This window comes from Triticum aestivum, chromosome 5A (genome assembly GCF_018294505.1).
Source record: "Triticum aestivum cultivar Chinese Spring chromosome 5A, IWGSC CS RefSeq v2.1, whole genome shotgun sequence".
Lineage (NCBI taxonomy): Eukaryota > Viridiplantae > Streptophyta > Magnoliopsida > Poales > Poaceae > Triticum > Triticum aestivum.
In genome coordinates, this window is record NC_057806.1 from 39,006,272 (window position 1) to 39,015,626 (window position 9,355).

The 9,355-nt window shown below is 42.0% G+C and overlaps 2 long non-coding RNA genes and 1 pseudogene across 3 annotated transcripts; 1 reads left to right on the forward strand and 2 right to left on the reverse strand.

The window, feature by feature from the left end:
• Positions 1–444: 444 nt before the first annotated feature.
• On the reverse strand, positions 445–2,329 carry LOC123106480 (uncharacterized). Of its 2 annotated transcripts, XR_006451357.1 has the most exons (5): positions 2,141–2,329; positions 1,860–2,024; positions 1,523–1,607; positions 1,131–1,259; positions 445–929 (listed from the first exon to the last, which is right to left on the reverse strand). It is a non-coding gene; the product is annotated as an uncharacterized lncRNA (long non-coding RNA). The 2 variants fall into 2 exon arrangements; XR_006451358.1 differs by lacking the exon at positions 1,523–1,607.
• A 974-nt stretch (positions 2,330–3,303) lies between these two features.
• LOC123106481 (uncharacterized) lies at positions 3,304–3,890 on the reverse strand. The gene is made up of 3 exons (XR_006451359.1): positions 3,604–3,890; positions 3,447–3,486; positions 3,304–3,366 (listed from the first exon to the last, which is right to left on the reverse strand). It is a non-coding gene; the product is annotated as an uncharacterized lncRNA (long non-coding RNA).
• Positions 3,891–5,813: 1,923 nt separating this feature from the next.
• LOC123101184 (5'-3' exoribonuclease-like) lies at positions 5,814–7,705 on the forward strand (annotated as a pseudogene).
• The last annotated feature ends 1,650 nt before the right edge of the window (positions 7,706–9,355 follow it).

Consider the following 9,355-nt stretch of genomic DNA (forward strand, 5'->3'; position numbering starts at 1 on the left):
TCTTTTTGACATGAAAACTGCCCAACACTTGACGCTCAGGCATTCAGCGCAACAGAACATAAAGGAGAGACTCGGCCATTAGACATACAAACAACAATTTGTGTTCGATTCATTAAAGAGTACAAACAGCATTTATATATTCAGTACTACCGAATTTGATACATTAAAATTCAGACTTAGCAGTCCTTAACACATCAAAAAATAGCAGTCCTGTATGTTGTACCAAATCATCAATATTTAGGCCCCATTCGGCAATGCGCCGGCTCGTTGAAATCCGTGGATCTGCGGAGCATCGTTTCGCCCGCTCCAAGACTTTTCACTGCAGCTCCGTCCGCTCCCGGAGCGGAGCAGTGGAGCGGATGGACACCGAACGGGGCCTTACACTCAGAAAACCCATTCATCACAAGAAATTTCAGAAGCACTTAGTTAGAATTCAGTACCACTTGTCATTGACATATCAGAAGCACTTAGTTAAAATTCAGTACCGCTTGTCATTGAAATTCAGAAGCACTAAAAATTCATATTCTGGCCAAGTGCTACTATTGATCTCGTTGCTAAACAATACAAGAAGATAAGCACGGATGTGAAAAAAGGAAAGCATTGGAACCTCTCTAACTTGGAATGCATGCTGCCATCAGTACATATACATGATTGGGCTTTATGTGGAAACATGAGCAGAGAAGATACTTCAGTTATTTGAAATCGATGCGAGTCAAGGATATTTTTTAAAGTAGGATATGCCAAATAAATGAAAGGATGCTGCAGATATGCACTTTTATTAAGACTAAGACAAGCTGTCAGGCAGTACATTTAGAGCGTCGACCCTGCCCTGCCCGCCGGCATGGTTCGCCATCGCAGGCATCACTTTCCCGTCCAGCTCGCACTCACCGGCTGCCTCTCCCGCGACCCGCTACACAACTACGGGGCTCCTGCTTCCATGAAAACGCAATATAATTTATATTCACCAAGAAGCAACAGAAGTAAGATCACTACATTGCATCCTAGTATGATGAACCATTTATGCCGAGATACATACGGAGCAACACATAGGTTAAAGTTAAATCTAGCAATATAGTACACTTGGCACCGGGTAAACCACAGATTAAACAATGTGGTAGATAGTTGTTTACCTGAATGCTGACAGAAGTATACCAAGTAACAAAGCTAGTTACTGGCAAAGCTCAATGCCTCCAAACCAAAGTTTAACTCCTAATACGAAATGTCTCCGAATCAAGCTAGTTGTGGCCAAACTTTGGAACCTGAAAAAATGGAGTGGAAAACAAAATTAGGAAATGCAAGAGAAAGAAAGTAACATAGGATAAAATGACCTCATTGCTCCAAACATATACAGTACTGCTAAGAAATCTCCTTATTAGTTCTTTTTATAGAATTAGCCCATTGATGAGATAAAGATACTAAATATAGTTATTTCTTACAATAATCTCTGGAAGATTAGTATTACACCAAATGTTGCCAAGAAACATATACACCAGGAGAAATGGTTCTGTTTTAGAGAACTAACCGAACAAAGAGACTTCAACTAATAAAGTAGCACATAATCCGTGATGTAATCCGTAGCCACACACTTATGCCACCTTGGCTCTACCCTATTAGTGAAATAAAAGATGACATATTTTTAAACTTAATTATTATCACATCAACAAAGAAAAAAACAAAAGTAATTTACTACTCCCTCCATCCCAAAATAAGAGTCGCTGAAACTCATCATGCAACGGAGGGAGTACTATAGTTTAGCACGTTTCTCTTTCACAAGTATAGCAGTTGAATAATGCGCAGCAATCTGAAATCCTTCACTTACAAAGAAAGAGGGAAGACATAATACAGGCTTGTTAGCTCACCCATACACAGATGAGTCAGTGATGAAGTGGATTGCCAAAAAGAACATACGGGGAATAATCATATCCATGTGTGGCATACTCAGCTCCACCCTTTCTCATCACTATCTTTGGTCACTATATTTGCTAGCACCACACCAAAAGTATGAAATTCCTCACGTTGAATACCTATAAACAAAAGGAGAAATAGGAGGTTATGTCAGCGACCAATCGAAATCATCGAAACTTCAGCACATCAGTACAATGTGTTGTAGATATTTGATTAATGGATGCAATCAACTTACGCATATTTCTTCATCTTCGGATTCAGGGGTGCAGGTCCTGGATGGATTCTGTGGTGCGCCTCTATGGTCAATGCAAGCTGCGGGGAAAGAAAAGTTGAGATGTGATATCTTCAGACCAAGAACTACAGTTACAGGTTCAGATTTGCTTCAAATCATTTAGGCGCAACCAAGAATACCGAGATTAAACGTTCTCTTGTAGCCCTTGATGAATCTCAGGATCTTCTCGTTGAAATCGAAGTCGGGGTTCCAGATCAGGGACCCATACCCGAAGACCCGCACCACCATCTTGTTGTTTGTTTCCCCTGCAGACAACAACAAACTGAGCGCACAAGAAGCCATTCCCCTTCCTCGAACAATAATGTCAACATCGCCCCAAACCAAAAGCCCCAAAACAGTTCAACAAAATCCCCCCAAAAAGGTACGGGCAGGGGTAGGTGGATTCGGTTACCTAGCACACCAGAAAGAATGCCGCTGGTGGGTCGGCGGCGCGCGGGGAGGAGCATGATGGGGATTTGGCTCCTCTTACCTCACCCGTGTCTCCTCTCCTCCGCTTGCAGTCTTCTCTCGTCGAATGGATAGATAGGGGTTTCTGGTCGGAGAGGGGGGAGAAGAAGACAGTGGCCTTCTCTCATCTCCTCCGCCATGGTCTCCTCTCCCCGGTTCATGCCCACGCCCATTGGCTCCCTTGCGGCGCTCGTCCTTGCTGCCCGCGCCGCAGCCACGGCCACGCCCTGCCAAGATGATACAACAATAAGAAGCCAGGGGGTGAATCATTATCCTTTAGCATGGACAGCATGATGTTTCAGCGTCTTATCATTGCATTGAACAGGAAAGAACCTTCTTAGCAAAGGTGCATCGCTATTACCTTCGGCGGAGACAGGAAAGAAGCCAGGGGTGAAGCCAGGGGGTGAATCATTATCCTTTAGCATGGACAACAATATTGCCACTGAACAACACTCATGGTGCAAGATAGAAATATTATTAAACGGTAAGCTAGTTCAAGTGATCATGAATAGCAAGGGAAACGGCGTGTTTTATCACTGATATTATATAGTTGAAATCTCAGTGCACATCACATATATATTTTCTAGCAATACCAAGCTTGATCTCAAATAGAACATATCCACATTACCCTCAGGATAACTGAACAACAATACCTAACTGTGGGTCACCCAGTTGAATCCATCCATCTTGGCACCAAAATTGAAAGTTCCAGGTAGCTCCAGCTTGCCAAATAAAAACAGAATGATTATGATTTATGCACCTAGGTGATATCCCTATGCAGATCATGATTGTTATACTGTACCTGTTGCCAACTTTGCTAGCCACATCATAGAAATTAACACCTAAAGGGTTGAAGCACAAAATATTCAGTACTTACTATGAGTAAAGGAAAATCATAAGAAATTATATCTATGGACTTGCAAAGACAATCAAGAGCAACGGCTGATGTGAAAGCTTACACTGGGTGTATATACGACTCATCTTTTTCCACCAAATTGTCAGTGATAGCACAAACATTTGTAATTTGGAACTAACTGGACAGAAAAATAGGATGCAAATTTATGTCCTCTTGCATGAAACATATTGTTACAGCTGCAAAAATCATGTCATGGAATAGAAGCTACCATTAATCATGTTAGTGCAAGAGGCCACAAACATGCTACCTAGATACACCCTTTGGATCACCCTGGTAGCAGCCAAGCCCTCTGCCGTTCCGCCAGAAGGAGATGAGATTCTTATATCTTTTATGCTTCTGAAAAAAATATAAAAGGCCGACAGATCAAACCATCATATATATGACCATTTCAGTTTCAATAATTTATTGATTCTCTTAAAATTAAATGATGTCTCGTCATCTTGTGTTTGCTTAAATATATAATTAATAGCCAGGGATTAGAGGCCGGATGTATAAAAAAATTAAAGCTTGGCTCTTGCACAGTCATTACCAGTTGCATGGACACAAGTGGACAGAAAGCTAGATAAGCAGGATGCCGCTTTGCAAGCTTACTCGTGCATCAATGAACCGTTGAAGAAGTGAAATCTATCCACATACCCAGGTTGCAAGCTTACTCGTGCATCAATGAACCATTGAAGAAGTGAAATCTATCCACATACCTAGGTCGCAAGCTTACTCCTGCATCAATGAACCGTTGAAGAAGTGAAAACTATCCACATACCCAGGTCGCTTTGCAAGCTTACTCGTGCATCAATAAACCGTTGAAGAAATGAAATATATACACATACCAAGGTCTATGACAGGAGCCTAGAGAGGCCATCTAGTACTGTCACCAAGGGGAGATCACTTCTTGTCGAGATCGATTGAGCCTCTTCTCGAGCTCCCGGGTCCCGATGTGTCATGTCTTCCTCAATCTCACTGCACCATTCCTCTTCCCTTGCGGCATCCTCTCTGCTGCATAAATCATATATTGCATTTGCAGCAATATAAATGCCATTCTCAGTACTCCACAGCTTACAGTAGTAAAAATCAGCACTTTCCAAACATACAAAAGATCAACGATCTAACTTTCCTAACTTATCCAAATCAACTGATCTCTCTCATTAATGCAATTTGCTTTAGGAAACAAATAATAGATTTCCAAGAAACAAATAAAGGATTTTAAGAAAATTAACAAGTAAACCATGACAAACAAATCTTATTAAGGAGTCTGTACTTGGTTTCGTTCGTTCGTACCCTTCGACCCCCCTCCCGCTGATCCCCTTGATCCCCCACCCACCGATTTTCTCTCCACCGGTTTTCATTAGAAAAAGATACGTCGCCAACCCCACCGGTTTTATTGAAAGAAGGAAGCCGCCAGGCAACCCAATTTTCGGAATGCTATCTCCCACGTCCCATAGACAAAAAAGGAAACCATCCCTGTCCAGATTTTCTTTTCCTTATGAACATAACATTTATTCCATATACAACAGTAATCATATCACCAATCAGACTACAATCTTTCCTCTACTTCTAATGAAGCAGTTGGTAGCCTGGTACTCCGGTTTTATTTTTATCCGGTTTTATTTTCTCCCACCTCCCACGGGTTTTCTTATCCATTGGTTTATATTTTTACTCTACTATTTTATTTAAAAAAATCAGCACTTTCCAAACATACAAAATATCACCGATCTAACTTTCCTAACTTATCCAAATCAACTGATCTCTCTCATTAATGCAATTTCCTTTAGGAAACAAATAATAGATTTTCAGAAAACAAATAAAGGATTTTAAGAAAATTAACAAGTAAAGTATGACAAACAAATCTTATTAAGGAGTCTGTACTTGGTTTCGTTCGTTCGTACCCTTCGACCCCCCTCCCGCTGATCCCCTCGATCCCCCCACCCACCGATTTTCTCTATACCTCCCCCGGTTTTCATTAGAAAAAGATACGTCGCCAACCCCACCGGTTTTATTGAAAGAAGGAAGTCGCCAGGCAATCCCACATCCCATAGACAAAAAAAGGAACCATCCCTGTCCAGATTTTCTTTTCCTTATGAACATGACATTTATTCCATATACAACAGTAATCATATCACCAATCAGACTGCAATCTTTCCGTATATACAACTGATACCTCCATCTCCTCTCTGTTCAAATTGCCATGTTTGTCCGTGGTTCCCCATCTCGGCGAGGATCCCTGGAAGCGAGCAAATTTTGCCATCGGAACAGGAGATGACGGGGCACATGTCGACGACACGCCCGGCCGCTACGACCGAGGAGGAGGAGATGGTCATGGCCGCCTCTGGAGCGGTCAATGCCGCGCCACCGGACGCAGACGATCGGGAGCAGCAGAAGAAGGCGCATGCGAGGAACAAGAAGAAGCGGCGGAGGGTGTTGAGCGAGGAGGAGCTGGCTGTGCAAAGGTCCGTGCTCTGCTAGGCCCGCCGCGGCAGAGGCGGGCGACGAGGAGGAGGCGGACTGCGGGCACCTGTTGCCGGCTGGGAGGCGGCGGCGGCGCGTGGCGGTGGAGCTGCATGCGCACTCGGCGGCAGCGACGGCTCGCTCTTGCCCGCGGCACTCGTGGAGCACGCGCACCGCAATGGAGTAAGCCTTTCTTCCTGCCTGTCACCAACTACATAGACGTTCGCGACGTGCTCGACAAAACAACTGGCTCCAATGTTCTTCAGTTCCGTAATAGCCGATGCCATGTCCGAGCTCATCCTCCTGCACTCCTAAACACCTCCGCCGCCACTTCTTTTAGTCTTGCCGTGCTTTTTTCGGAAGGATAATGCCTAGCACATTCGCACTCTAACTCTGTTGCCTGGTGACCAGCATAGGTGAAGGTGCTCGCACTAACTGATCATGACACCATCGCCGGTGTCCCGGAGGCGATGGAGTCTGCAAAGGAATTTTCCATCAGGATCGTCCCAGGTGTTGAGATAAGTGCCCTTTATTCGCCTAGGTAACCCTCTTCTCACCACCCTAAAATTTGTAACATGCCTTGATGATCACACAGATGTGGTTAATTCTCAAAGTTGTTAATTGTTCCGAAAGCAATGGATCAGGAGCGGATGAACCTGTTCATATTCTCGCATACTACTGTTGGGGCCCTGGGAAATCTCAGGAACTAGAGAAGGTTCTATCTACCATCAGGGAGGGCCGCTATACACGTGCCAAGGAGATGCTATCGAAACTTAGGAACCTCGGCATGCCATTGAACTTTGAAGATGTGTCTAATATAGCAGGGAATGGAGTGGCTCCAGGGCGGGTGCACGTGGCGCGTGCCATGGTTGCAGCTGGATATGTTGATAATTTTTTTTTGAAGCCCAGAACCGTAGAACAATCGTTCTACGGTATATTTTCAGTAAAAGAAAAAAACAACGAAAAAAGAAAAGGAAAACAGTATCTACATAAATTGGTAACATAGGCAAGCTTTCAGCAGGTACTTTTACGATGGAGGGCCTGCTTATGCTATGTAAGTATACATTTTGAATCATGGTCATGCATGTTTTTGCTTCATTTCGCAGCAGCTGTAGAGTAGTTAGTTTGTACTGATGTGGATTTCTGCTGTTCATTTGTAGTGGCAGTGAGCCAGTTGGGAATCCGTTGTGCAGCTAATATGTAGAACTGGAGGCATAGCTATTTTGGCTCATCCATGGGCATTGAAAAATCATGTTGTTGTGATAAAGGATTTGAAAGCTGATGGTCTGCATGCTATTGAGGTCTATCGAAGCGATGGGAAACTATCTGGTATGAGCAGCATGATCATTTTTCAGTCATAACAAGTGATACTTTGTGTTACCAATTTATGCAGATACTAATGATGCATCTAACGTATATGTCTATTGTATCCCATTGTTGAGAAGAAAATGTCTAATGTATCTGAACTTCAATGGAATTAACTGCTGAATTTGTCTAAAACAGGTTTGAGTGATCTGGCTGATACTTATGAGCTTCTAAAGCTTGGTGGATCAGATTACATTGGACGAGATGACAAGGAAGAAGCTGATATAGGAATTGTTGATCTTCCGGTCTTGGCGTTTTTTAGATTTCTTGAGGTAGCTCAACCAATTTGGTGCAATGCTATCAAGGAAATATTTGCAAACGCCACTGAAAGATCATAAGTATATATGGCCCAAAAGGATGTCATCGGACTATCTCTAGATGATTTATGTAATATGTGTCTTTCTTATCCAGAACTGGAGGAAACAGATGATTCTGAGATTGAGGTCCTCCGGGCGAAACTTGCAGACAGACAGCAATTCTGTTCATAAAGGAACCATCGTTCTCATCGACAGCTGCAGGCTGTTGTGTGACACAGAGATCTCATTTTTCTAGCAACTACAGGCACTCAGTGAAGAAGTGGGAAGGAGGAAGTTGGTCAGATGATTATCTGATGACCTGAGATGCTACCTGGTGTCTTCTAGTAACAAATATAATTTCTTCTCCAGCAAAAAGATTAAAAGAACATTGAGAGGCATGCTACAAATAATTTTTCCATGAGAATTGCTCATAATTTTGTAATAAAGACAAACATGAGAGTAGACCTCTTACACTTGACTCCGACACCTCTTCCTAGAAATAGATCGAACTGAAGTTTGTTGTTCGATTTTTTTACATACCTTTTGTGTAGGCCAAAGGTGTGATTCTTCAGGGTTAATACTTCATATATTGTTAGCTCTTGATTCTTGTAGGACATTTATGAAATATTTAGCTTCAAATTTATTTGTATTTTTTCTGGGACATTTATAAGTGTGTGCCCAAGCTTCATGTATGTACAGTGCACACACTTTGTTCGACAAATTATAACCCCAATCAAGGTCAAAATCGACACATATATGACATCATAAATCTCCTCCAAGGAATGGTCATATAAAAAAGACACTTAAAAATAGAATTCGTTCGAAGTATGTTGTTTTCCTTTCTTGAACTTGTATTCCGTCATTTATTAATATTTATTTACCACGTCCATTAATGTATTATGAAGCTAATTTTACATAACATTACAGGGGCATGAACGAATAAGGAGTGAATTTAGATCATGGCCCTTCAGGTTTGAAGGTATTGTCCATGTAAATTTGTTATTCCTACTGAAATTGACATACTAATCCTACACACACCTGAATATTCTTGCAGGGATATATTATGATAACTCCCAAAACTCAATACTGTATAATGGCAGAAGTTGATAATCTATATCAGCAGGAGCAAGCTTTTTTTAGGGCCAATGACAGTGGGAAAGGCTCCCACTGACTTTCTTTTTCTTTATTAAAATATGTTAGGGGCCAACTATACAATTGTTTTCTTCCTCTGCTCCAAGAAAACCATAGAAACATGGTGGAAAGGACTAAAACGAAATAGTTGTGTGCACTCTTTATAGCGGAGAAGGTAAGAAAAAAAGAAAATTTCTTCTTCTGCTCCAAGTTTCACAACTCTAAATCTATCAGTTGTAGAAGAAGGCATAATGGAGATTAGACTAATTTTCCTTCTCATTTTGAAGATCACACCAACATTTACACCATCACAACGCACAGGAACCTTACTGGTAAGCGGTTACATCAAAAAGAATTTGGAAATCAGCAATCATCAGTTGTGAGATAACAAAATAATCACTTCTGACTTGATCACTCAAAAGAACTTATGCAGGAGAGAACCCTTACTGTGCCACTGCTCACGCCATAATTTATTTGATTCAAGTGGAGAGCTTTTCTATTCCCCCAAAGCCCAAGATATACATCATTGTTTCAGAGAAAGGTAATAGCCTGAGTAGATTC